The sequence below is a fragment of the Euprymna scolopes genome, chromosome 7 (genome assembly GCF_053919585.1).
Source record: "Euprymna scolopes isolate OS-2025 chromosome 7, ASM5391958v1, whole genome shotgun sequence".
In the NCBI taxonomy this organism is placed as follows: Eukaryota; Metazoa; Mollusca; class Cephalopoda; order Sepiida; family Sepiolidae; genus Euprymna; species Euprymna scolopes.
In genome coordinates, this window is record NC_136488.1 from 68,539,916 (window position 1) to 68,567,610 (window position 27,695).

The window sequence follows — 27,695 nt, forward strand, 5'->3', positions numbered from 1 at the left end:
TTTAAGTCATTACTATATATTAGGTCCATTATAATAATAAATACGAAATCTGCATAAATCAAAATACTATATTGCAGAGTATTTTACAATCGTACAATGCCCAGTGGCCTTATATATATATATATATATATATATATATATATATATATATATATATATATATATATATATATATATATATATATATATATATATATATCATTAATACATATTTTTTAAATCAAAATGTTTATATATTTAAATACCGGTAATGTTCATATACTAATAAAATTAAAGAAAAACTAATTCACTCAATTATTTAAACTTCATGGTTATCTGTTTTCCTAAGTGAGCATGCATATAATATTTCCCAAAAATAAAGACAACAAAATATAAAATAAAAACATCATATTCTGTAATTGTTTATGAATCGATTATAACGCCTAAGAAAATACACAATATAATGTTCTCATTTGATATTGTGTTGTCTTGACGTTCTGCGAAAATATTATACAACGTGACCCCCAAAAACGTGCCCTGTGTACACTTTATGTGATGTGTCCTTTATTTATTCACCGATTGTCTTTATTTTACAGGAAATGGCAGAATCAACGACCTGAGTACACGAAGACCCCAGTGAAAGCTGGGACAAAGAATAAACTATGTTAAATTTTACTATAAGACAGGCTCGTTTAAGAAAACCCAGGACAGTTTCATGCGTCAGTTCGAATGTGAAAAGGCTCCATCCAAAAGCAGAATTCAGAACTGGGTGGACCACTTTGAGAAGTATGGGGCCGTGGAAAACCTCAACGCTTCCAGAGAGAACAAGCACAAGTCACTCGGGACGTCCCAAGAAGCGAACAGCCGAGCTAGTCGAAAGAGTGAGAGAGTCTCTCCAACAGAGTCCGAAACGCTCTTTGCGTAAGCGAAGTAAGTCCCTCCGTATGTCCCGTGAGAGTTGCAGGAGAGTGCTGGTGAACGATATCAGGGCTGACCCATACAGAAAACAGACGCTGCAGACCCTTACAATCTCAGACAAGAAGCAGAGGAGGGCTATGGTAGTCAAGATGCTCAAGAAGATCGAGGAGACACCAAGTTTCTTTAACCTCCTTTGGATCTCAGGTGGACCCCACTTTCATCTTGATGGAAAGGCGAACTCCAAGACAAATGTATTCTGTGGGTCCTCCAGACCCAATGAAGTGGTCACCAAGCCCCTGCACTCTCCTAAGTGCAGGGTGTTGTCTGCAAGCTCGGCCAGAGGCATCCTCGTACCAATCTTCATCGAAGAATCTGGCGCAGCAGTGACAGTCACCAAGGAGGGGTATGTAGAGGTCCTCAAAACCTTCAAGAGTTAGCTCCAGACCATCTACCCATCGCTCATGAGCACGCTCTGGTTCCAGCAGGATGGAGCAAGTTCTCACACCTCAAACTTGTCCCGAGATTGGATGAAAGAGAACTTCGGAGGCCGAATGATCAGTCTTGAGTGGGCACTCCTTAGCCCGGACCTAAGCCTAAGATTTTTTTCTTTGGGACTATCTTAAGGACAGAGTAAGCGCAGGGAAACCCAGAACCACTACGGAACTCAAGGAAGCCATCAGGGAGGAGATGAGAGCCATTACAAATTCGGTGTGTAAGAACGTCATGGACAACTTCATGCTGCGCCTCAAGAAATGCACGGAGCTAAATGGAGGCCTGCTAGAACATATGTTGTAGAACGGAGAAAAAAAAAGGGCAAATACCCTAGTGTTTTGATGTGATGTTTTGAATATAATAATCTAGTTATGACCAAAGTTTCATTTCAGTCAGACAAAACACAAAGAAACGGGGCCTGATAAGAGTTGGGACCCGTTTTTGTTGGGCCACTCTCTATACAACTTGAATTAAATACAACTTGAATTCTTTCGATGTAAACACAAGGGAGAGAACCTTGCAATGTGGTTAATTTTTAATCATACATGTATAATCCTTCAAAACAAATGTGACTGTACAGTAGCTTGATAATTATATATATATACACATATATATATACATATATATATATATATATATATATATATATATATATATATATATATATAATCCAGCTACTATACGTTACATTTAAATTTGCCACTTTGCTAGTTTCTGTCCATTTGTGTTTACATCGAAAGAATTGTTGTATTTATCATACATTAAAACCGTGATGATATCGATGATCGGCAGAGTGGCCACCATACAATGTACTTTTATCATCACTTCTCTTTTACATTAAGTTAAGAAACTAGGGTCCGTGATACGTGGACCTAGCGTTCGAGTTGTTTTAACCTATACTACGGCTACGCAATTCCATACAGATAAACGTAAAATTAAAAAGAAAAAAAAAACGTAAAACATATATAATTTTTGCTTTAGCTGCGACTTACAAACTATCTCTCTCTGCTACTCTCTTTTATTCTGTTTTCACTTTTATCTACCTCCCTTCTTTCTATCATTCTTCTATAACTATTTCTACAACATTCGAACGTGACCAAATATGTTTTAAAGAAAGTAAAGAGAAAAATAGGAAGAGAGAACAAATGTAAAGAAGATGTACATCATGTGATGTTATCTCTGTCCTCTTTCTCGTTTACTGTATGCATATTTCTTTTTGTAACTATCCCTTGCATCTATCTTTTCTTTCTCTGACTCTCTTTCTCTCTCTCTCTCTCTCTCTCTCTCTCTGTCTTATTATTTTTTTTGCTGTTATTTCACCCCAGACAAGCAACTTTGTCATAAAAGCCTACGATTTGGGACCAAATTTACAGGGATACTGTGTAGGGAGTTTGGCAGCGAGATATCCGTCCACATAACACTTGAACTTCAGAATGTCAGTACAATAGGGGAAGCAGGAAGTCCTGAGGTAATTTCTAAGTTCATCAGTTCGAGGGAAGGAGCTATCTGAGTAGAAAGCTTTACGACATCTAGGGAGTTCTATAATGTACGAGGTGGGATTCTGCTGCTTAATTGGTTTGTCCGGGGTATCTAGTGCCCATGTGTGAAAAAGAGAAAGATAGAAGAAAGGGGGTTAATTTAAGACAGAAGCGTATATCCAGTCTAAGTACATATGATAGGGGAGAGATACAGGGAGAGATAGAGAGAGAAAGGGGTAGAAAGACAGAGAGAGAAAAAGAGAGTGAAGTCTATTTGAAAACCATATTTATACGGTTCTATTGTTCCTATGTAATTTTTTTGCCAACGAAGGCAGAGTTTGTTCCAAAATGAAGTTTAACCTGCAAAATGGTAACTAGAATAGAATTTTTAGATACAATCATAAACTCTATAATATGTTATATTTGTCCGTTAATCTTGATTAGAGCAAAACTTAAACCTAGTAAAGTCAAGAAGTTTTTCTTTATTAAGCGAGGAGAAACCCTGCGAAGTTTCGTATTAGAACAGATACTACCCTTTAATCTTAGCCAAAAGGCCGCCGGTCATTTGGCAAATTTGTCATATTCGTCAACCAGGCAACTGATGCATTTTTTACCATTTCAAAAAGCCATCTCATCTTAAACGTCAGATGCGACTTCCCTCAACACACACAACTTGAACACTTTTCGCTTGTGCGGTAATTACACATCGCCTGGACCGGTCAGTCAAGCTGGTGATGGGCACGGTAAAGATCGTCCAGGGAAACGCCTCGAGGCTGAGAACAAGTTTTTACCGTTCGTTTCACAGTCGGTTAGTAAAACCGTCCTGACACTTTTTCTTCTTGTTTAATTCGCAAACAGTAAAGGCTAAAAAGGTCAAACCATACAATACAGACGACTGTAAAAGGTGCACGCACACAAAAACGGGCGTGCACTGCGGACCTGACATGACCTTTTTCGCAATCTGTAATAGGTCACTTCATAACTGGTCTGGTCCCGGTCAAACGACGTGCTGGACACTGGAGATGCCAAGTTTCAGCCCGCTTACTCACATGTGTTCGATTTGATAAGGTCAATGACGTAACTTGCGGCAAAATCTTTCCATCCGCCTCTGTGCAAGACCTTCGACGATCAACAATAACGCATATCCAAAAGATACGCCCATTCACTTTACACGTTCAGCAATTAAAATTCTATTTGAAACACCCTGATGGTAGATGATCAGGCTGTTAGTAATTACTGGTTTTCGGACCTGAAATGCACCAAACATGAATGCTATTATAGTTTCTTCTCACTTAGTAAAACTCAATTATGTTCTGCAAAGTTCCAAAACAAAAAGGAACAGGGTTTTTTTTTCTAAAAGAACAACCAAAATAAACTCCAGGAACAAATGACTGAAGATATAAAGAAATGTAAGCATGATTTTCCTTTTCGAATATTAATTGATTCAGTATTAAATAATTCGAAAAAAAATTGATAAACCATAAAACAAAGCAACAAAACCAAACACCATAAATAAATATTTGAATATATAAAGAATAAAAATATTTTTTTCCAAAATTATTGTATCCATCATTAAATACCTTGAGAAGGGTAAATACCACAAAAGGAAAACACAAACAAAATACCATGACTTGGTATTTCCAGATATAAGGAACTCGAAGCTTAATTACTAGATCCGGCATTAAATAACTGGGGAAGGGTTTATATGACGTAAACAAAACAATCAATCCAAACATGATGAATAAAAATGTGAAGATATAAAAAAGTGAATGCTTAACACATTTTTTCCAAATTACTAGATTTTTATACTAAATAAACTGAAAGTGTTAATATGGCGTAAAACAAAATAACGAAATGTAAACTTGCTTTCTTCACTTGATAATGATTCGACGAAGAATCTAATATGTTTGTGATACATATAAATTATGTTTTGATTTTTTTTTTTAACAGAGGAAAAGCCACAAGTAAAAAACGAAAAAATGAAAAAAAAAAAACATTAAGAAGCTTTTAACGATTTTTCATAAATATTTACATACGCTCTCGTGCATATATATATATATATATATATATATATATATATATATATATATATATATATATACATACATATATATATGGGGCTCCTTCAGTCTTTGACAGACTATGGACAACTATGAAGAGGTGGCTGCGCGTGAAAGTTTTGGTGCAGGAGTTGCGAAATCTCCAACAACACCTCTCCTGGGTTGACATAGTCCGATACCAGTGGCAGTGGTATCTACAGGACGACTGGAAACAAATGCCGATATAAGTGGAGAGCACATACAGCGCCTAGACTTCCCAAATGGTTACCCATTTCGTACTTACCGGGCTCAATGTTGCTTAACTTATGTTATCTGACGAGAACCGATGTGTCTACGCGTTTATGCCGTACACACACACACACACACACACACACACACACACACACACACACATATATATATATATATATTGTCATCGACATACAGTCGTGTTTCGTTGCATCAAAACTTATGAGTGCTGCATGACTAGCACCTTTCCCAAACCGAGGATTTGACATCGGGTTGACAGTCAGCAGTTTTACCGATCGACCCACGGGAGCGGCGCCCGCAAATTATATATATATATATATATATATATATATATATATATATATATATGTGTGTGTGTGTGTGTGTGTGTGTGTGTGTGTGTGTGTGTGTGTGTGTGCAGGCCACTCTGCGTTTGCTGGGTCATAAAATACGCTTAAATATGGTATTTTTAATTTATGCATATTTTCTGTTTCTTCTTATTGAGCAATTTTCTGTTGGTTTCTATATTGTAGCCAGTATATCGTAGTGATTATAAAAGTTTTTAAAAACGTGAATTTGCTGGCATCAGCTTTAGTCAAAAACAGAACATTTAGTTCTCTAGCGGTATCCACTACCATATGACCCAAGGAAATATAAATGTCTAAACATAAAAATTAACGAAGTTTCACGTATAAATGTATATTTGCATAGAGGATCAGTTGGAGTCGGCTTACGTCTGTCAAGCTCAAATGGTCTAATTGTGGTCACTTAGCATATTGTTGCCAGTAAAAAACAAAATCGAATGTGTTCCTCAGGCCCGAATCTCTCTATATAGTTTCAAGTCTGTACAGTAACAATTGGCAGACTATGTTAGTTAATTCCGTTCTGCACACGCGCACACAGAAAAATGCATTTATATATAATGTTCGTAATATATGTCTGGTCGAAAACTATTGCTAAAATTTTGTGTGCCCTTAAGCCGACGAAACTAAAACCGAATCATGGCCAACTACGTATGTAAAAATGTACTCACGCGTCAGGTAGTTACATAATCTGCATCGTAAACATAAAGTAAAATGAATTAGCTACGAATATAGAAGAAGTAGTTGAAGAATTTTATTTGCAAATGTTCAAATTGATGACAATTGTCGTACAAAAAAACATCGATTGCGGTTAAAATGTGGATACCTTTTTAAGACACTCTCTATAATATCTTCAAAGAGGCTACCTTTGATTGATGACATAATCGCGCCCGCGTGACTATTCCTGACATTTAGAAGACAATTTTGCACGCTTCATCAATGCAAACTATCAATCAGAAAACGCTCAAAATGTTGACATTTGCTATAAAATATGAAAATAGATTATGGATTACATAGTTGTAGTATGTATATTTGCACTACTTTGTAATATTCATGATTTTTAATATGTAAATCAAGAACTTTCATATTCACCCATCTAACACGCACAAGCAATATAAAGTGAAAGAAATACATAGAAGCTAGTGCCAAGACTGCTGCAAAGATGACTTCTCTCTATCGAGATAGAAAACTTCGCACGCATGCTAATATCCATTATCCTTATAAATTTACCGTTCGCCCATGAGTTAAGTTATAACACGATGAAGGCAGCAGTGTTCACCGGTACATGAGTGGTCCTGGGTTGTTCCGATTCGAACATCCACGGAGGTCCAATAGCGTAGTCTCTATCGCTTCTACGGTAACAGATTGGAAAGAAGTCCCTGTATTTCTTGTCTCAATAGCGACCCGCAGGTAAAGAATAAAATAAGGAGAAATAAAAGAAAATCTCAAAAAGTCCAAATTATTCAACTCAAAGTCTTTAGGGAAGACACGCACTGCAGACCGGATGCACCGCGTTATGTTCGTTAACCTATTCTCTTGATTTCTGTTCGCTGAAAAAATTACTTCAGTTTAGTATCGTTCATCTGCAAGTTAATCACAAGTTCTGTAAGCGAATAACTAACGCCAGGCGCACACCTATGTTTTCGTCAGTATGAATTAATTATTAAAATAAATTCTGATTACAAGAAAAATGTTATTTTTGTACAATTATTAACAGGAGAAAATAAAAATAAAAATATCTGCAATGTCTTTTATTCCACCAGCAGTCTGATTAATAGTAACTCAACCGCAACCGATTTCTATTCTCCCTTTATCGGACGGTTAGTAACGGGGATAAACGGGGGGGGGGGTAGAACGGGTGGTGACAGACTCAACTTTTGACTCTAACGAGGTTTCTGCTTTTGACTGATTGAAACACCGATTTGCGGCTCTTTTTATAGGTAGACAGTGTGTTATGGTTAGCGAGTCTGGGGTTCTTATCCAACCAATCCCTCTTCATTACGTTACTTTGATTGGATAATTGGGCACAACACCTGTGCATATTGATTAAGTTATTTTCCTCACCAGAAATTAATTTTTTTTTCATTATCATTTTCCCATACAAATCAAGACTGTGGCTTTGACCTTAAGGTCAATTCGAAGACAAAACATTACTTGACAACATGTCTCCAAAAATATTATTTTTATTAACGTTCCGGAAATTATATTTTCTTCATGTATTTCTGATCAGTAAGTAATCAAATCGTTTTTAGCGAAACAGTACTGTATGTGGATGTATATATATATATATAAATGAAATAAAAATTACAGTTAACTTTACCAAATAATCCAAGATGGTAAAACTAAAGTATATTATAAATATTAAAGAATTAATATTTATAAAGTAATTTCAACCAGATGTAAAAGCTCGATAAAACCGAATACGAGATAGAGCTTATAATAAGAGCAAATAGTTAATAAAACATGTTAAAAACACTTTGAAAAAGAGTTAAAAACATATTTAATCTGAAAAGGAAACACTTAATAAGTGGATAATCCTCAATCAGCGGATTTTCGAAGAAATACTTTCCTTCTCATCAGAGGGTAGGTATTAGCAAAATACGGGATCGGATTTAGCATACAACAGTATTTTATGAAACTGCAAGTAAGTCAAAAATCTTACTTGATAACAAAAAAGTGAAGCAGAGGGAATATGGTGAAAGAAAAAGGTGATTACACGTGAATGGATAGTCTGGTGGAAGATAAATTATCTAATGCCGGTAAAATACAAAAATGTAAATCCAAGAAAGCCAATTAAATTTCCATTCGCACAAGTAAAATCCAAGGAAATCACGTAATTAGAAGATGGTCTAAAATAATCCAAAAGGCCGAAATCCGTGGAATAATTCACAAATATATACAAGGAAAAGGGGGGTTCCAGTAATATTAATGAAAGAAAAATAAGATATTCGTTTGACACGGCTGCCGAGACGATGAAAAGGAAAGTATTTCTTCGAAACTCCGCGGATTAAGGACAATCCATTTATTAAGTGTTTCCATTTCGGATTAAATATTTTTCAAAGCGTTTTTAACATGTTTTATAAACTATTTACTCTTATATATATATATATATATATATATATATATATATATATATATATATATATATATATATACTTTGGTTCTATGAGACTAAATTACATGAAAATTTTCAGGCTTTTTGAGCATTACTATACCTATATATATATATATATATATATATATATATATATATATATATATTGTATACAGAAAGTTGTTAGATCAGACAAATCATTGGTACCGTCGGTTTCAAGCCCGATAATAAGGACCGTTTAAGGTATCCTTATGAAGCTCTTTTCAGCCAATATTCGTCTCCTGTATATATATATATATATATATATATATATATATATATATATATATATATATATATATATATATATATTGTGTGTGAGTAATAGATGTCTTACCGAAAACTGCCATTGTTTTTCGCATTTCCGCTTAAAAGGGTTGATTCCCAGTAACTAAAATCAAATCATAGTCAACTTCGTTTTTTAGTTTCTAAATCAGAAGGAAAGAACTTATAAAAAGTCAGCGGAAACTTTTAAAAGATCAAAAGGTAAAAACCCAGCCGCCTCTGCACACACATAGAAAAAAAAATGATGAAGTATAATAATTATACACACAAAAAATTGCTGAAAAATATCCGTCGCACAAAAACAGACTCAAACCTTAGACACAATTCGTTTTAATCTGAAATCTCTTGACCTCATTGAACAAAAAAGAAAATGGTCGTATCTTGATGGCGTTAGATGAAAATAATTGGTGCCGACTTATCAACTTGCGACTAAAAATGACCGGGGATCTGTTTGAAGAGTCACGTACAAAACGATGGACTACTGCGTTAGATTGTCCGCCTGGTTCCGGATAAGCTGAGGCGTCTCAGCGCCCATTAATGTCAATGGCGGCCAAGCGGTCAGTGTGTCCAATCAGCGTCCGGTCATAATATGAGATTCGCGGAAGAATAAGTTGGGAAGAGGGAAATATGAGAAAACCGCCACTTGCTTCTTTGAAAAGAGAACATTAGATTGTGCAAGGCTGACTAATATAGTTTCCACTAATGTATCATCCAGACAGTAGAGTTGAAATATGGGAAATACAAACAGAAAGTAAAAGAAAAAGAATAAAACGTATGGCAAAAAAGCAAACAAAAAAATACGGACGTATAAGGCGAACCTTAAATTAAAATAAATCACAGATTTTTTTTTTCTATACTAATATGTGATTTTAGGATAGATTATATTTTGCCATTTATAATTCAAATACAATTTCGGCCGTCTAGTGTCTATGGCGTAATCTGGAATTTCAATTTTCACAGACTTTATACATTTGATTAGGCTGTATTTCGCCAACAATGCTTCCAATGTTGTCTTTTAAGTTGTCTATTTTGTCTGGTTTATCAGCATAGATATGAGACTTTACATATCTCGAAGGAGAATAATCTATTAGGATTAAATCGCATGGACAAGGTAACTAACTGATAGGTCCTATTCGTGAAATCATTATTCCAGCAAATGTTTTTTTTCTTTTTTTTGTAAATTGCTCGTATTATTACAACTTGTATACGAAACTCTAGCGTCAGTCTCTTTATGATGAATTGCCGAATTGCTTGGTAGCTTGACTAATAAACAATAGTTGCCAGATCTGCAATTAAACATATATATATATATATATATATATATATATAGTTTTCATTTTAAAGCTTGTCGTCTATAAAGCATCCTAGAAATCTTAATTAGAAATTAAAAGATGAAATATTCAGTGTTTTCTCGAATGATTTACATCAGAAAATTTTAATATTGAGAAAATATTTTTATTGTTCTTTTCTTTATTAATAAGTATTGTTTTATTTTTTGTTTTGTTATAATGTTGGAACAAGTTATGTTTCGCTAACGTCGTGAATTCGATTCTCGTTAATAACTCATGATTTCGACATTTTCTTATTTTCCAAACTCACCACAAGGCAAAGACATTTTTTTATTACATTTTCACCCCAAACAAAGCAAATTGCCACTTGGCTACTATCAGGAGCAACAACTACTGGGGTACTATGTAAGGATTTGGGCAGCAAGATGTCGGTTCACGTTACACTTGAACTTCTGCACGTCAGTACTGTTGGGGAAGCAGGGAGCTGGAATGGAATTCCAAAGTCTAGCGGTTCTGGGGAAGAAACTATTGGAGTAGAAAGATATTTTACATCTAGGGATCTCTACAGTGTGGGGGTGGGATTAGCTGCCTGTCGGGTTTGTGGAGGGTGCTCACGTCGTGGGGGCACAAGTGATTGCAGTTCGTCAGAGCATTCACCACTAAAATACTTGTAGAACAGGCAGAGGGATGCAACATTTCGTCGATGGGACAGAGGCTGAAGCTTAGATGCCAGTTCAGGGCCTATCAGGTTTGCGATTCTCTTTTGAACCTTGTCAAGGAGCGAGAAACTAGTAGCAGATGCACCAGCCAAAATGTGACAGCAATACTCCATAAATGGGCGAATGGTGGCCTTATAGAGGTACAGGATACTTTCGGGTGTTAGTAGTTGTCTAGCACGGGAGAGAGAGCCCACCTTTCTTGCAGCGGTCCTGGCAATGCCTTCATTGTGATTGTTCCAACTCATGTTTCCTGTGAACGTTAGGCCAAGGAGTTTGAAAGATGTACTCTCAGATAAAGAGTCGATGGCCATTGCTATAGGTGGTAGAGAGGGGTTCTTGTAATTATTGAATAAAACTAGTTTAGTCATGGCGGCATTGAACGTGACGATGCCCTTTTATGCTGATGAAAATGATTAGTATTCTCATCTTGGGTACTTTCTCTTACAAAGTAAAATCCCACCTTCTTGAGGAGTAACAGCTCGGAAATCTTTATATCAAAAGCGGACGATTATGTGAAATTTCGAACGAAACCTCTTATGTACTTTACAGAGAATTTCGTTTACGTTCCTTAACCGATTTCCGGTAAAACTCTCTAATTGTGTAATGTACTCATAGTATCCCCCGTATCTAAAAAACCCGAAAATCTGTGAATTAAAATTAATTATTGAATCTGATACTGAAAATATAATTGCGTATTACATGAAACATTTACGCGATCATGGCTCGTTGATTAAAGAAGGGATCTCATTGGAAGTTCAGTATAGATATCCGAGTTTGACATAAACATTCTCTGAATTCGAAAAGGTGTACCTAACGAAACTCAGGGATAATAACTGTTGACAGTTTGATGGGAAAAGTTGTATCAAACAATTCAAACAAGTTATCAATTCTCATATCCAATATTTCTGATTATGACCTCTAAATACGTTTCAACGTTAAAACAAACGAAACGTTGCGACATAGTTACAAATATAACACAAAAAGCAGCAAACTGACAAAATTATTCCCTCCTCGTCATAGTGTAATATCATTATATAACGAATTGCTTTATTAATTCTAGATTAGTGCTAGTGTAAGCTTTATTTACCATATCTTGAGGCGGTTAGACACAAGTAACTTGGAGAAAAATTAAAACAGCGCACTAACCAAGCGGACTGAAAAACGCCTGAAAATCTCTTTATGCACTCAGTACGCGCTCCCCCGAGAATTAGCAATAAACTAACTTTTTCTTAAAGATAAAGAAAAGCTTGCGAAGGAAAACATCATAGAACAAAATCAAACCCGGCCTCAGCTCGACAGCAACAATACCGATATCTAACTGATTGTCAAGAACGTATCCCTTAATTGTACGAACACTAAATCAGGCTATAATAGAGAGATTGGATGATTGCTATATTCCATACAAGGCATTAATTTACATGATATAACATTCTAGCAAGGGTGGCGATGATTATTGCAAGGATAGAAGATGCTTATTGATTTTAATCATGAAATAATCAAGGTTAGAGGTAAGAAGAAAACAGTAAGCAGGAAGAGAGTTCCACAAGGATTCAGCTACTGAAACCGCCAACTTTATTGCAATGAGGACTCAGAATAACGAATTCATGGAGTTCACGAGTAAAACGTGACGAAACAAAGGAAACAGAGGATAGATTACACAAGTCTAAAGAAGGCACGCCGTAAAATAAGACAGAATAGCAACATGACATATGTAAAATAAACGGATGCTAAGAAGAGAAAGTGGGTCAGTTTCAAAACTCCATTATAATATGTCTCCAGAAAAAATACACGATGTAATCCAACGTAGACACCTAATACCATGTATCCTTCTCCTACATCAGAAGTCTGTTCCAACCTTCCAGAGGTCGAAACCCAATTACAAGAGACAAAACCAGACCTATTATTCCTAAGCAAACCTGACATTAGACCGACTATTTCCCTAAATGAGTTCATAACTAAAAGACACTTTAACTTACTATCAAAATCCGACCCCCAAGATCGCCATGTGTATGGAATATGTGCCTACTGTAGAGATGGCTTTCCATATGGTACGGATATCTCTAAAAAAGATCCTAAATTGCTTTATGCGTGCTTTCAGGTTGCACTTGGCCACACACTTCGTTTATATAAGCTCTCTATCACACAACACAAGCAGAGTTTCTATCTTGAAGAGCATATCTGAGAAAATTGATCACATTCTGTCTGCTCGCCCTTGGGATAACATTCACGTCTGTAGAGACTTCAATGTTCACGATGTGGAATGGTTAGCTGATTCAAACAAGACAACTTATGGGGGAAGGTTCTGTCGCGATTTCTTCGCTGCTTATGACCTAACTCAGATTGTCCACGAATCCACCCTTGTGCCCGACACTGATGGTCAGTATGCAAGTCTCTAGGACTTTTTTCTCAAAACTTGTCCTGAGCTATGTTCTGTTCACCCTTTGTTCTCTCTCCACTGGGATCTTCTGTCCACTTGGTTGTTTAGGATAAAACCGAAATATGATAAGTCGTCTGACGTGCCACTTTAGCGTAAAGTCTATCGATACTCTATGGCTGACTGGGATAGCTTGCGTACATTTATATCAGAGTCATCTCTGCGTTCCATGTTTTAAAAGAACGTCTGTATATAGTATCGGACCTGAAAGAATGGTTAATTATAGGTATAGACTAATTTATACCCTTACAAAACTCTCGCTTCTCTTATTTTGTTCTTTAATGCCCACAGTCCATGAGCGATGTTTCTGGGAAATACGAAAGAATTGCTGTTTTATGAGTCCAAATTCATCAATTAAACATTAAATGTTGGTTAGTTTTGACCTCCTTACATTAAGGAGCTTCATGTCTAGTCTGGAAAGATTTCCATTAAAAAAGAACGATGATTTTACCGGATTTTCATAGGATCCCTCAAGTTTGCAACCACAATACCGCTTCATTGTAAACTATTGCCAGAAACTAAAGTTCCAACCGATAAATCTGCCACCACCACGTTTTCACCGCTATGAGAACAGAGTTGGGGAACTGCTTAATGATTTTTACTGTTTAAGCTACGAATGCGTACGACACAATTTCAAACGCTTATTAATATTAAGTTCTTAAAGATGATTTGTATTAAAAATGAGAAGAAACTGAAGAAATCAATAGCATAATTGGAGAATATGTACGATGGTCTCAGGTATTCATGTTCAGAGACATTCAATAATATTCAAATAATTTCACGTCATCATAATATTTATAAGTACTAAGACTTATACTTGAGTACACCGAGCATACAATTATTGAATTGAGCCCGATCATTACCATAGCATCAGAAGTCCTCTGCATGACACTGTAACCAGCGATACAGACGATAATGCATGTGAACAAGTGAAGTTCGCTAGAATCTGAGTGAAAACAAATTCATGCATTTCGAATACTGCTTTGTCATTACCGTAGCAATATGGCTTACCTCATTACGTAATCAGTATCCGTTGAGCATTAGACTCTCGTTGATCAATTTAGGATTTTAATGACAATGAAAGCCAACTCAGATTATAAGGGTTTCGTGAGATTACAGTAGTCAAAAGCAATTTATTTTTTGATATATTGTGATTTTATTCTCATATATACATATACATATATATATATATATATATATATATATATATATATATATATATATATATATATATATGTGTGTGTGTGTGTGTGTGTGTGTGTGTGTGCGTGCGTGTGTGTGTATGTGTGTGTGATATAGACGCACATTTATAGTTTCCGCCCAGAATGGGAAGAACTTCAGGATGTTTTCCTTTTTTACTCGCATGTGGTCTGTAATCGTTTGTCTTCTACATTCTCCCTAAGAAATCCTGATGGTGTCCCCTGAAATTGGGACGAAACGTTAATTACTATTTTATTAATTCTCAGTTTTCCTTCTCAAATTACATAACGTAAACCATCGGTTGTATTTTTATTTTATTTTTACTCACACACACACACACACACACACACACACACACACACACACACATATATATATATATATATATATATATATATATATATATATATATATATATATATATATATTAATGTGCAAGAGGAAAAGAGAAAGTTCAATTCCACAAAAGGAGACTTATCCGGATAATGCCAATCTCAACAATTATTATTGGAGCTTATACAAAAGACTTTAATAAAATTTTATAATAAATTGTGGACTAAAAAAGACACGCCTGATCAATGCGACATAGTGATGGGCGCGGCAGACTCTGCACAAGTAACGAGTCTGGTAAGAATCTATCTATTAAATGAGCTTAAACACAGATTCAGCAATAGCGATCAGCAAGGAGGCCTGTATAAGGACGACACTCTATTAGTAACTGGGGCTAGGACCAGAATGTACAATAGGACCGTAATCAAACTAAGAGATTTTTTAAAAAGTTTCGGCCTTAGTATAACATTAGAGAATGAAAGAAGTACCTCAAACTTCTTAGACATTACATTAAACCTAAACATGCTACCCCTTCCATAAACAAAATTTGTCGCTACACTATATCCACAAATTCTCCAATCACTCCTAATCCGTCATTAAGGTAATCCTTTCCTCGGTGTCCAACAGAATTTCTAATCTCTATGCAAACCATAAAATATTCAATGACAGCTCCACCTTTTATAACAACGCACTAGCAAACTCTGGATACAAAGACACAATTAAGTACGATACGAATAATGCTAAAAAAAACATCCAACCCCTTAGGATAGTGACCCACAACATGACTAAACGCAAATCTAGGCAAAATGATAAGGCAAGATCGAATCATAAGTATCATATGCCAAATACTCCTAACAATGAAAAGCTCATACAAGATGACACCCCCCCAAAAAAAAAACGGATCAAGAGAAAGTCCGATATTTGGTTCAACGCCCCATATAATAATAACGTCCAAACTAATATCCAGAATGAATTCTTTAAATTAGTAGAAGATTCTTTCAAGTATCCTCTTGAAACTATCGTTCCCAGTGAAGCTATCCTTTTATTTAATTTGAACCCAAGGGCTTTTTGTTAACCGAACTCTTACGCTTTCCCGGCTTATTTTACATATAATTTAAAAAAAAAATAAATCTGTGTTTGTATATATGGACATATATATATATATATATATATATATATATATATATATATATATATATATATATATATATATATATATTATTCATTTTACCTATTTTGGACGGGACTACTTACCCCTAACTCCTCAACCCCATTTCCTGTTACTCTGATCCCCCCCACTTGGCCGTATCCCTTTTTTTACGTACCCCTAATAATTAGTATTAACAGTATTTTCATTATTATTATTAGTAGTAGTAGTGGTGGTGATGGTGGAGGTAGTGGTAGAAGTATTGTTACTACTATCTTTATTATTATCATTATTTTTATTGCTTTGTTTATCCGCTATTTCTATTATTATTTTTTTTTTATCATTATTATTATAATTATCTTTATAATTGCTGTTAGTATTATTATCACCGTTATTATCCTCAGTATTGCTACCATAACCTCTACCCTTATCTCCATTTTCACTGCTATTTACATTAATCTTGAATTTATTTTTATCACATCTATTGGTAATATTATCTTTAATGTTTATTTTTATTTTTTTTTATCTTTATCTTAAATTTTACTTAATATTTTATTTTCATCTTTATTATTACTACTATTATTATAATTTTTATTACTATTATCTTTCGTACTATTATAATTACCCTACTATTATTTGATATTTTTTTAAAATTTTACCACTCTCATAAGTAGTAATGGTTTCCTTACTCTTCCACTTTGACATATATATGTATACTTAACCTATTGCATCAGGTTTAACGCACGCATAGTCATTGCCATCATAATCTCCAACCGCCCCTTATAATCATACTCTCTATATCATAACAGAAGAAACTTATAAATATATTGCCACATATTACCTTTCAGTTTTACAACCTTGCACCAACCCAAAAAAAAGCAAAGTTATAAGCAAATTTATAGCCACCATTTGCCGTAAACGGCATAAGTAACCATAATCCATATACACCTTAATCTCAATACTATGTTAAAGACCATATACAATCTTATACATCATAGTATATATAACAAGCTTCTCCTTATTTATTTAGAATTCAATAAAGCTTCCCCCAACATTCTTTAATTCCTCTTAATCTTTTTCGTCCCTAATAAACCTTACGCTACACGCCGCATCTTCCCCATCCTACCTAGCACCTTCTCTACACTTCTGATGAGAAGCACCAGGCTTCGAAACGCCCAGGCATAAACAGTCCCTTCTATCCCCCAAATTTTTTCCTTCCATTATTCCATTATTCAATAAATGATCCATTCTATATCTACCAATGTATAGTTTTGTGTCCTCATTTTCATACTCTTGTTGTCCGATTACATACATATATATATATATATATATATATATATATATATATATATATATATATATATATATAGGAAATTTATTACTGTGAGTCCAGAATGAGTTTACAAATTGTTTCAACTAGAGGAAAATCCTCAAAGAGAGGAAAAATCCAACTAGCATCATCAGAATTCATAGATGGACTAAGTTATAAAGTCAAATAAAAATGGAAAGATCGTAGATAAAGGGGAGTTAGAAAAGAAGGGGGAGTGGAGGGGAGAGGACGTTGGAGTTTAAAGTAGTAGGAGTGTATTAAAAAAGAGAGGGGTTTATAATTAAATATTAATTATGTGTAAATTCTTATATACGTGTTTTTTAACGGTTTAAACTTAAAAGACGCTACTTTTGTTGATAACGGCATAAGTAACAGTTAATTTAAAGGATCACCATGGCAACAGGTTGGAGAGTTAATGTTAGTGAAGGAACGGGTTGAAAATGGGGTTTAAAGTAATTTAGCCGGGCGGGGAGAGATTGAAAGATATTTATTGTTTATAAAATGGAAAGAAAAAGAAAAGGAAAAATAAGTTAATGAATTATACTTTACAGGTTTATTTTGATAGTGTAATGATATATATAATTAAATATAATAAATAAATTAGCCGGGCAGGTAGAAATAATACGTTACAGGTTTATTTTAATAAAATAAAATAAAATAGGTGAAGGAACGGGTTGAAAATGGGGTTTAAAGTAATTTAGCCGGGCGGGGAGAGATTGAAAGATATTTATTGTTTATAAAATGGAAAGAAAAAGAAAAGGAAAAATAAGTTAATGAATTATACTTTACAGGTTTATTTTGATAGTGTAATGATATATATAATTAAATATAATATATATATAAATAAATTAGCCGGGCAGGTAGAAATTATACGTTACAGGTTTATTTTAATGAAATAAAATAAAATAGGTGAAAGCTTAAGTAAGTAACTTAAATAATAGAAAAAAACATTTTTAATAAGTAACACACAAATATAAGCACACGCATAAATATGTACAGCAAATGCACATACGTAAATGGGGGAAAAGCACATGCGTGATCACACATACATATATATATATATAAATATATATATATATATATATATATATATATACATATATACACAAACATACATATACAAACACACATATATATATGTACACATACACAGGTACGTAAAAATACACGCATATATACATATATAAACATATATGCAAATACACATACATCCAGATGCAAACACTTACAAATACATATATATATACATATACATATACATACATATATATATATATAAATATAAATTAGCTGGGAGGGGGGGAATTGAAAAATATTTTATAAATAATTTTTAAATTTTCAGGCGTTGTAGTTGAAGGAAAGAGAGAAAGAGAAAAATATAAATTAATGAATTATAAGTTACAAGTTTATTTTACTAATATAGAAATAGGTAAGAATATCAGTAAGTTAATCAAATAATAAAATTCATAAAATTATTAGGGAGATATTTATAATAAGTGAATAAAACACATACACACAGAAAAACACACACACAAATATACATGTAGAAGATACGTAACCAAATACAAATATATATAAACACATACATATACACACATGTAGAAGATACGCACAAACACAAATACATATATATATACATACATATACACACACACATATATATATACACACATATAAATACATACATACACACACATATACATACGTATACAAACACACACACATACACACGCACACACACACACACACACACACATATATATATATATATATGCACATATATATACATATATATATATATATATATATATATATATATAAATTAGCTGGGCAGGGAGAGATTGAAAAAATTAATTTTTTGTTTTTAATTTATTATTTATAGTTTTTTGAATTGTCGGGCGTTAAGTTGAAAGAAAGAAATGAGAAATAGAAGGGTAAATAGGTGAATTATACGTTATAGGTTTATTTAATAAAGTAAAAAAACTAAGGATATCAGTAAGTTAATTAAATAATAAAAATTGATATAATTATTAATAAAATGTAGATAGTAAGTAGATAACAAAAACACACAAATACATACACATGAGTACACATGTAAAAAAATACACACATCAATGGGGGAGGAGCATGTGCTTGAGTATATGTACAAACACAAATACGAAAAATATGTAAATAAGCTTCGTGTTAAAAAATATGATAATTATTATTGAAAGAATTAGTAAGAGGTAAATATAAGAGAAAAGCGTATTATATATGTTATATGTAGATGGTAAATTAAATAATTAATTAAAATAGAGGGTAAGTAAATGATTAGTTGTTAACAAGTAGATAATAGACCGAGAGGCAAGTCGAAGGATACCAATTGTGATAAGTACGTAATTGAAATAATAGAAATCGAGACCTAATTATGGAAATAGCCAATAAGAGACTATGGGGCGAGACCCTTTAAATAATGACATAAGGAGTGATTAAGGCAAAGGGGGGGTACAAAAATGAGTTTGGTAAAGAGAGATGTAGCTAAAAAATGGTGGGATAAATAGGTGGGGGTTCTGTGGAGGGGTTCTTTTAAAATGAATGGGGGACTATATAGTTTAGGTTGTAAATAGGGTGTGTGTAATCCGTTAGTGTTAGATTTTAGGGGTGGGTTATAGTTATTATTAGAAGGGTGAGAAGTTGCTTAAGAGGTGGGATTTATAATGTTTACAATTAAGTGAGGTTTCAGTTTTTTTATTTAGAAGTTTATCTCTATCTCTAAAATTAGTAATCAGTAATTTTTCAGTTAAGCATAAATAACATGGGGAGTTTAGTGATTTACAGGTACTAGCTCTATTAAGAATTTCCCAGCTAATAATTGGGGTGAGGTTGTTTCGGGTAAGTAGTAGATAGTGGTTAGTTAATGAAGTACTATTTGGGTGGTTGGGGTTATTTAGGGAGCATTTATGCACTCTAAATCTGTCTTTGAACGTGGTGCTTGAGAGGCCAATGTAATTTTTTTTGTTTTGTGGGTCTTCAGCAGGGGCAATAGTTGCTTTGTAAACCACATTTGTTGAGAGACAATTTTGCTGGAGCGGGCATTGGGGTTTGTTAAGGCAGTTACAGTTATTTTGACCATTGTTATTACAGTTGTGGTTATTTAGTATTTTATTGTTGTGTTTTTTAATTTTATTTTCTAGATTATTTGTGCAACTGTAGCTAAGCTTAATAGTGTTCTTATTAAAAATTTTATGTAGAATATTACTAGGGGGGAAGTGGTGATTAAGAAGCATGAAGAATTTTTTACCTAATTTAGTTTTTATCATATTATTATAGGGAGGGTTAAACCAGAGGACTTTGCGGGATCTGTTATTCCTATTTGTATTGTTGGATTTATTAGGGTCCAAGTATGTAATATTAGGGTTGGAATATCCAGATTCCTTTAAAGCATTTTCAAAGAAGGGTTTGTGTAGGTTAAAAATGCTGGAGTTAGATGAGTTTGTGCTAAGCCTTTTTTCTATTGATTTAGGGATATGTTTAATAATGTGTTTGGGGTGGTTGGACATAGGGTGTATATATAGGGGGTATGTATTATTTTTAGTGTATGGTTCATAAGTATTATTAGGGAGGTTAAAGGTAACATCTAGAAAATTTACTGTTTTTAAGTTGGAAGTTACTTCAATCTTTAGATCCATATTCTTCAGTTCCCTGATAATGTTCTTTTTAATGCCTTCGCACTTTGGGCCGCTTGCGTTTTCAACCTAACCCAGTGGATTAACACCGAAGACACCATTAATTGGTTCAAAAGAATACCTAACAAGAACAAGGCTGCATTTATTCAATTTGACATAGTTAATTACTACCCTTCTATTTCTAAACACCTTTTTGACACTGTCTTGGATTTTGCTTCTACCTTCTCCGATGTTCAACCATTTGAAACTGACATCATTCTGAAATGCCGTAAAACTGTCCTACTAAGCCAGGACTCTCAATGGACTAAAAAAGACCAACCTACCTCCTTCGACCTTGCGATGGGTGCTTTTGATGCAGCTGAGGCTACTGACTTAGTAGGCCTTTTCATCCTATATAATATCACAAAATTTATCCCCAACAACGTGGGACTTTACAGAGATGATGGCCTTATCATTGTTGAAAACGCAAGCGGCCCAAAGTGCGAAGGCATTAAAAAGAACATTATCAGGGAACTGAAGAATATGGATCTAAAGATTGAAGTAACTTCCAACTTAAAAACAGTAAATTTTCTAGATGTTACCTTTAACCTCCCTAATAATACTTATGAACCATACACTAAAAATAATACATACCCCCTATATATACACCCTATGTCCAACCACCCCAAACACATTATTAAACATATCCCTAAATCAATAGAAAAAAGGCTTAGCACAAACTCATCTAACTCCAGCATTTTTAACCTACACAAACACTTCTTTGAAAATGCTTTAAAGGAATCTGGATATTCCAACCCTAATATTACATACTTTGACCCTAATAAACCCAACAATACAAATAGGAATAACAGATCCCGCAAAGTCCTCTGGTTTAACCCTCCCTATAATAATATGATAAAAACTAAATTAGGTAAAAAATTCTTCATGCTTCTTAATCACCACTTCCCCCCTAGTAATATTCTACATAAAATTTTTAATAAGAACACTATTAAGCTTAGCTACAGTTGCACAAATAATCTAGAAAATAAAATTAAAAAACACAACAATAAAATACTAAATAACCACAACTATAATAACAATGGTCAAAATAACTGTAACTGCCTTAACAAACCCCAATGCCCGCTCCAGCAAAATTGTCTCTCAACAAATGTGGTTTACAAAGCAACTATTGCCCCTGCTGAAGACCCACAAAACAAAAAAATTTACATTGGCCTCTCAAGCACCACGTTCAAAGACAGATTTAGAGTGCATAAATGCTCCCTAAATAACCCCAACCACCCAAATAGTACTTCATTAACTAACCACTATCTACTACTTACCCGAAACAACCTCACCCCAATTATTAGCTGGGAAATTCTTAATAGAGCTAGTACCTGTAAATCACTAAACTCCCCATGTTATTTATGCTTAACTGAAAAATTACTGATTACTAATTTTAGAGATAGAGATAAACTTCTAAATAAAAAAACTGAAACCTCACTTAATTGTAAACATTATAAATCCCACCTCTTAAGCAACTTCTCACCCTTCTAATAATAACTATAACCCACCCCTAAAATCTAACACTAACGAATTACACACACCCTATTTACAACCTAAACTATATAGTCCCCCATTCATTTTAAAAGAACCCCTCCACAGAACCCCCACCTATTTATCCCACCATTTTTTAGCTACATCTCTCTTTACCAAACTCATTTTTGTACCCCCCCCCTTTGCCTTAATCACTCCTTATGTCATTATTTAAAGGGTCTCGCCCCATAGTCTCTTATTGGCTATTTCCATAATTAGGTCTCGATTTCTATTATTTCAATTACGTACTTATCACAATTGGTATCCTTCGACTTGCCTCTCGGTCTATTATCTACTTGTTAACAACTAATCATTTACTTACCCTCTATTTTAATTAATTATTTAATTTACCATCTACATATAACATATATAATACGCTTTTCTCTTATATTTACCTCTTACTAATTCTTTCAATAATAATTATCATATTTTTTAACACGAAGCTTATTTACATATTTTTCGTATTTGTGTTTGTACATATACTCAAGCACATGCTCCTCCCCCATTGATGTGTGTATTTTTTTACATGTGTACTCATGTGTATGTATTTGTGTGTTTTTGTTATCTACTTACTATCTACATTTTATTAATAATTATATCAATTTTTATTATTTAATTAACTTACTGATATCCTTAGTTTTTTTACTTTATTAAATAAACCTATAACGTATAATTCACCTATTTACCCTTCTATTTCTCATTTCTTTCTTTCAACTTAACGCCCGACAATTCAAAAAACTATAAATAATAAATTAAAAACAAAAAATTAATTTTTTCAATCTCTCCCTGCCCAGCTAATTTATATATATATATATATATATATATATATATATATATGTATATATATGTGCATATATATATATATATATATATGTGTGTGTGTGCGTGTGTATGTGTGTGTGTGTTTGTATATGTATGTATATGTGTGTGTATGTATGTATTTATATGTGTGTATATATATGTGTGTGTGTATATGTATGTATATATATGTATTTGTGTTTGTGCGTATCTTCTACATGTGTGTATATGTATGTGTTTATATATATTTGTATTTGGTTACGTATCTTCTACATGTATATTTGTGTGTGTGTTTTTCTGTGTGTATGTGTTTTATTCACTTATTATAAATATCTCCCTAATAATTTTATGAATTTTATTATTTGATTAACTTACTGATATTCTTACCTATTTCTATATTAGTAAAATAAACTTGTAACTTATAATTCATTAATTTATATTTTTCTCTTTCTCTCTTTCCTTCAACTACAACGCCTGAAAATTTAAAAATTATTTATAAAATATTTTTCAATTCCCCCCCTCCCAGCTAATTTATATTTATATATATATATATATGTATGTATATGTATATGTATATATATGTATTTGTAAGTGTTTGCATCTGGATGTATGTGTATTTGCATATATGTTTATATATGTATATATGCGTGTATTTTTACGTATCTGTGTATGTGTACATATATATATATATATGTGTTTGTATATGTATGTTTGTGTATATATGTATATATATATATATATATATATATTTATATATATATATGTATGTGTGATCACGCATGTGCTTTTTCCCCCTTTTACGTATGTGCATTTGCTGTACATATTTATGCGTGTGCTTATATTTGTGTGTTACTTATTAAAAATGTTTTTTTCTATTATTTAAGTTACTTACTTAAGCTTTCACCTATTTTATTTTATTTCATTAAAATAAACCTGTAACGTATAATTTCTACCTGCCCGGCTAATTTATTTATATATATATTATATTTAATTATATATATCATTACACTATCAAAATAAACCTGTAAAGTATAATTCATTAACTTATTTTTCCTTTTCTTTTTCTTTCCATTTTATAAACAATAAATATCTTTCAATCTCTCCCCGCCCGGCTAAATTACTTTAAACCCCATTTTCAACCCGTTCCTTCACCTATTTTATTTTATTTTATTAAAATAAACCTGTAACGTATTATTTCTACCTGCCCGGCTAATTTATTTATTATATTTAATTATATATATCATTACACTATCAAAATAAACCTGTAAAGTATAATTCATTAACTTATTTTTCCTTTTCTTTTTCTTTCCATTTTATAAACAATAAATATCTTTCAATCTCTCCCCGCCCGGCTAAATTACTTTAAACCCCATTTTCAACCCGTTCCTTCACCTATTTTATTTTATTTTATTAAAATAAACCTGTAACGTATTATTTCTACCTGCCCGGCTAATTTATTTATTATATTTAATTATATATATCATTACACTATCAAAATAAACCTGTAAAGTATAATTCATTAACTTATTTTTCCTTTTCTTTTTCTTTCCATTTTATAAACAATAAATATCTTTCAATCTCTCCCCGCCCGGCTAAATTACTTTAAACCCCATTTTCAACCCGTTCCTTCACTAACATTAACTCTCCAACCTGTTGCCATGGTGATCCTTTAAATTAACTGTTACTTATGCCGTTATCAACAAAAGTAGCGTCTTTTAAGTTTAAACCGTTAAAAAACACGTATATAAGAATTTACACATAATTAATATTTAATTATAAACCCCTCTCTTTTTTTAATACACTCATACTACTTTAAACTCCAACGTCCTCTCCCCACCACTCCCCCTTCTTTTCTAACTCCCCTTTATCTACGATCTTTCCATTTTTATTTGACTTTATAACTTAGTCCATCTATGAATTCTGATGATGCTATTTGGATTTTTCCTCTCTTTGAGGATTTTCCTCTAGTTGAAACAATTTGTAAACTCATTCTGGACTCACAGTAATAAATTTCCTATATACTGCTCTGACTACACATTGAGCACTTTAGTCCGGTTTTTTTTTTCACCACTCGTAAATAAATATATATATATATATATATATATATATATATATATATAAGCGGAATGAGATACTGATAGAAATTCAGATGAAAAATCCTGATAGATATTACTTGAATAATACTTTTCCTCTTTGAAGCAATACTTTTGCTGAAAATCCATGTATTAAGGAAATTAAAATAACCCCTTCTATATATTCTTTTGTCAAGCAATAAATTCTTAAATCGAATATATGTCTCTATATGTTGTTTTTTCAGGATTTAAAATTGAACCACGAAACTATATATATATATAGTCAGGTCATGTCATAGGCTACTGGTACAATATACCCCAGTACTACCCGCCTCATGGTCGGGTCACCGGCGACTAAACTGGTTCCTCCACCAGACTTGTTTGGTGAGGAGGGTGGCTAGTCTCCCTGAAGGACTAAAAACAAGACCTTCCAAAGGGCGAATGAACCCTTTTTTGGGGTCAACGGCCAACTAGCACCGTGTGTGTTTTTGTGTATGTATGTGTGTGCTGGGGTGGAGAGGACTCCCGTAAACCGTGGTGAAGGCAACCTTCTAGGAGAAGCAAATATCTGATTTAAAAAACCATAAAGCGGAAACCAGTACCCGCATTAAGCTGGTCTGCAGTTTAACTTGTTGCTGGCTATCTTGCTCTTGCTTGTTGCTTGATCTCAGCATCTTTAACCGAGAAACTTAGCTGTCGTACGAAGCTAAAACTCTGTAACATCATCTGTGTATAGATACTCCCTCAGGCATTTGTCTATAAAAATGGCCTGTGACGATGGAAGTCATTTTCCGGCTCATGGACTTTAAGTGTCTGAGGGAGAGGCACTCCTCTGACAAGACGTTGCAATTATCATATATATATATATATATATATATATATATATATATATACACGGGGTAACCAATAAAAAAAAATAGAGACTAATCGGTGGAGCTTATATAGGCAGAAAAAAAAGGAAAAAAAAACGACAATATAAAGATCTTTACAAATGAATACCAATTTAATCCTTCATTCAATAGGTATATTACATCAATCCAAGATGTGGGATACACATAGTCTTTATACATCGGTACTTCGAAGCCTAATGCTTCTTATATAATGAAGAGAAAAGGGGCTAGATAACACATTAGAAATGTGATTGTTAGCGATAACTTCATTAGCAATGAAGTAATAGAGTTTTGCACGACGCGTTTTTAATATTTTACCGAGCACCTTCTATTCTCTTCTGATGGGAAGCATTTAGGTTCGAAATACCTAGCTATCAAAGGCATATATATCTCGCACCCCTAATTGATGTATTTATGTAATCTCCCTATTTTATTCATGGAAGTTAATACTTATGAAGGTCCGGAGGTCACTCGAGGATAAGGGTTATTGCGTGTACAGTAATCAATGGGGCAATATCGTAGTAATCGTTAGTAATGGAGATAAAGTGTCTTACTTAAGCGGGTGGTTTATCAGAAATTTGTTTACGTTGGACTTGAAGACATCCAATTTCTAGTCAGGTGGAAAACAGGCAAACGGAAGAGAGTTCAAGAGGCGTGAACTCATAAGAAAGAACTTTTGTTCATGGAATCTACGTTTTCATTTAGGCCCAAATAAAGAGCGGGGAAAATTACTGACAGTGGTTTAAACTAGGCGAGTGTTTTTCGTGAAAGATTGGCGAGGGGGAGCAGAGATTGGAGCTAAGACGAGCACTTCCCATGGAAATTACGATAAAACAAAGATATGCTCGCAATGTCTCTTCTGTGGGAGATAGGTTGCAGGGAAGAGAAAATGGCATCCCCCACTAAATCACGAAGTCTATTTTGTACTCTGTCTAGGCAGGATACACTAGTTTTAGCAGCTCCTGCCCAGATGTGGCAGCACTACTCCATCCTTGGATGTACTTGGCTTTTATATAGATAGAGAACTGCATCAGTAGTGAGATGTCTACTGGAGCGGTAAAAGGATCCAACCATTTTTCCAGCGCCCTTGGCAACAGATTTGATGTACGTGTTCCATTTCAGATCAGGGGTCAAGATCAATCCCAGAATCTTGTCAAAACCTTGTAGTCTCCCCAAGATGAGAGCCATCCATTTCAATTGATGCTAAATGGGGATAAGAGTATTGATGATGTAAAGCTAGCAGCTTGGTTTTAGATGCATTAAAGTAACCAGATAATTCTTCCCCCAGTGTACCATGTGCTCAAGATCAGAAGA